The 3,418-nt window shown below is 46.0% G+C and overlaps 1 non-coding gene across 1 annotated transcript; it reads right to left on the bottom strand.

The window, feature by feature from the left end:
- Positions 1 to 408: 408 nt before the first annotated feature.
- Positions 409 to 2,331, bottom strand: LOC126928606 (small subunit ribosomal RNA). Its single transcript, XR_007716841.1, has one exon. It is a non-coding gene; the product is annotated as a small subunit ribosomal RNA (ribosomal RNA).
- Between the last annotated feature and the right edge of the window lie 1,087 nt (positions 2,332 to 3,418).

The following is a 3,418-nucleotide window of genomic DNA, read 5'->3' as shown; positions in this document are numbered from 1 at the left end:
AGTTCCCATTTATAGTTTTATTATAAAATCATAATATTCGCAGACGGCGGGTCTTTCTGTGTACGACCTCACGCAGGCGCCTCGAATTCGTTTATGTATGTATATATATATATATATATATATATGTATCTCTTCATCCCGATGATCGAGAGAGAGTGCCACCTTCTCTTCATATAGTTTCGTAGCTGGAGGGTCGTCTCCTCCTTATGTCTTTTCATCATTTTGCCAACGGAGTAAGCCACGCTCCGGGCGAATTTAACTGTTCTTTGTTAAAGTATATAGCTTGTTGATACGTCGTATATACTTTGGTTCGTCGATATAGGAGGAGTACGGCTCCTTACCGACTTATACAGTTTCGTATTTTTCAAGTGTTCAAGTCAAATTCTTTAAGTTTTTGTGTTATATCGTTAATGATCCTTCCGCAGGTTCACCTACGGAAACCTTGTTACGACTTTTACTTCCTCTAAATGATCAAGTTTGGTCATCTTCCCGGTAACATCGGCAATGCTTATCACATTGGCCGCGCACCAGTCCGAAGACCTCACTAAATCATTCAATCGGTAGTAGCGACGGGCGGTGTGTACAAAGGGCAGGGACGTAATCAACGCGAGCTTATGACTCGCGCTTACTGGGAATTCCTCGTTCATGGGGAATAATTGCAAGCCCCAATCCCTAGCACGAAGGAGGTTCAGCGGGTTACCCGGGCCTTTCGGCCAGGGAAAACACGCTGATTCCTTCAGTGTAGCGCGCGTGCGGCCCAGAACATCTAAGGGCATCACAGACCTGTTATTGCTCAATCTCGTGCGGCTAGAAGCCGCCTGTTCCTCTAAGAAGATTTGTTTGTACGTTGGTAGTAAAAACCCACCGACCGAAGCCGGGGGCCTTCGAGATACCATAAGTTACGTCTATTTAGCAGGCTAGAGTCTCGTTCGTTATCGGAATTAACCAGACAAATCGCTCCACCAACTAAGAACGGCCATGCACCACCACCCACCGAATCAAGAAAGAGCTATCAATCTGTCAATCCTTCCGGTGTCCGGGCCTGGTGAGGTTTCCCGTGTTGAGTCAAATTAAGCCGCAGGCTCCACTCCTGGTGGTGCCCTTCCGTCAATTCCTTTAAGTTTCAGCTTTGCAACCATACTTCCCCCGGAACCCAAAAGCTTTGGTTTCCCGGAAGCTGCCCGCCGAGTCATCGGAGGAACTTCGGCGGATCGCTGGCTGGCATCGTTTATGGTTAGAACTAGGGCGGTATCTGATCGCCTTCGAACCTCTAACTTTCGTTCTTGATTAATGAAAACATTTTTGGCAAATGCTTTCGCTTCTGTCCGTCTTGCGACGATCCAAGAATTTCACCTCTAACGTCGCAATACGAATGCCCCCATCTGTCCCTATTAATCATTACCTCGGGGCTCCGAAAACCAACAAAATAGAACCGAGGTCCTATTCCATTATTCCATGCACACAGTATTCAGGCGAAGGTAGCCTGCTTTAAGCACTCTAATTTGTTCAAAGTAAACGTATCGGCCCACCTCGACACTCAGTGAAGAGCACCGCGATGGGATATTAGTTGGACCGCCCGCGAGGAGCTAAGCCCACCGATAGGACGTACCACATAATGCCAGTTAAACACCGCGAGCGGTGAACCGACACTGTGACACACAGATTCAACTACGAGCTTTTTAACCGCAACAACTTTAATATACGCTATTGGAGCTGGAATTACCGCGGCTGCTGGCACCAGACTTGCCCTCCAATTGGTCCTCGTTAAAGGATTTAAAGTGTACTCATTCCGATTACGGGGCCTCGGATGAGTCCCGTATCGTTATTTTTCGTCACTACCTCCCCGTGCCGGGAGTGGGTAATTTGCGCGCCTGCTGCCTTCCTTGGATGTGGTAGCTGTTTCTCAGGCTCCCTCTCCGGAATCGAACCCTGATTCCCCGTTACCCGTTACAACCATGGTAGGCGCAGAACCTACCATCGACAGTTGATAAGGCAGACATTTGAAAGATGCGTCGCCGGTGCTAGATGACCATGCGATCAGCACAAAGTTATTCAGAGTCACCAAAACAAACGATGGACGGACAGACGAGCCATCCGCCACCGATTGGTTTTGATCTAATAAAAGCATTCCTACCATCTCTGGTCGGAATCTGTTTGCATGTATTAGCTCTAGAATTACCACAGTTATCCAAGTAAATGTAGGTATGATCTAAGAAACCATAACTGATTTAATGAGCCATTCGCGGTTTCACCTTAATGCGGCATGTACTGAGACATGCATGGCTTAATCTTTGAGACAAGCATATGACTACTGGCAGGATCAACCAGGGATCTTATAATATATTCCCAAAAACCAGCATTTTCGTTTAAAAGTTCTCTCTGTGTCGTAGGTGGGACGTAAGCACCGTACGACGAGACTTTTCATTTTATATATATATGTAATATGACTTAGAGAGCAACGTTCCATGGTTCAGTAACAACGTCACTCAGCCACTTTAATTCTCCTCCTCTCTCACCATCATATATCGATACAAAGATTCATACTTCACAGAATTATTTCTGTTTGTAACTTTTCTCCTCCAACTTCTCTCGTAGAATATAACTTAGCGGTAAAGCACGTATACGCATGCTGGACATACCGTAAGAATATTCTTTTATAAGCTTCAACACCTCTGTAGAGACGCGTTACCAGAAGATAACGCACTCTACAGAACGCCAAAAGGACCATCGTGCAGCTACAAATAGCTTACAACCGATGGTCTCTGCAAGAATGGCTACTCCGTAAGTACAAGCACACACGCATCCAACTTTTGTCAAATACGTGCACACAGGTCACCAGCTTCCCGACTAAGGGGAAGCTTGCCACGTTAACGGTCATTACGTCCTAGACTTCGACCCGCGGCGCAGCAGTGTAGAGAAAAAACCAGTACGAGAACGGAGGAACAGTCGAGAAATAGCGTAAAAATACACTAAGACTCGAGGAGCGGTGACTGAATTCTCAACCGAGGCCGTAGAATAGCCACGCGCCCAGCGCTGTTCCGACCGAACCGTCCGGCTCGACGCTTCTCTTATAGATACCAAGGGGCCGGCCGGAAGGCCGGCGCCGGTCGGGCTAGCGGCCGCGCGCTTATGGTGCAAAACCTCCGTAGCAACGTACCGTTCGGAAGGGACGCTGGAACTTAGTCGCTCGCACGTTCAATAACTACTATATAAAGGCGATATCCAACCATCGAAATATTTTACCACAAGCATTATTAACATATTATAAATGCATTTTTACCAAAAAATTAATTTTTTTTTTTCACCGAAAAATTGCATCAGTAAACATACAGTTTTATCGACTATGGACGAAAAATAACTTTATAATCGATTAAAACACGTTAAAATAACACGAAATATGTAAAAAGATATATACCTT

This window comes from Bombus affinis, unplaced genomic scaffold (genome assembly GCF_024516045.1).
Source record: "Bombus affinis isolate iyBomAffi1 unplaced genomic scaffold, iyBomAffi1.2 ctg00001137.1, whole genome shotgun sequence".
Lineage (NCBI taxonomy): Eukaryota > Metazoa > Arthropoda > Insecta > Hymenoptera > Apidae > Bombus > Bombus affinis.
The sequence above is the reverse complement of the archived record's forward strand: the minus strand, read 5'-3'. Positions and strand labels throughout refer to the sequence as shown.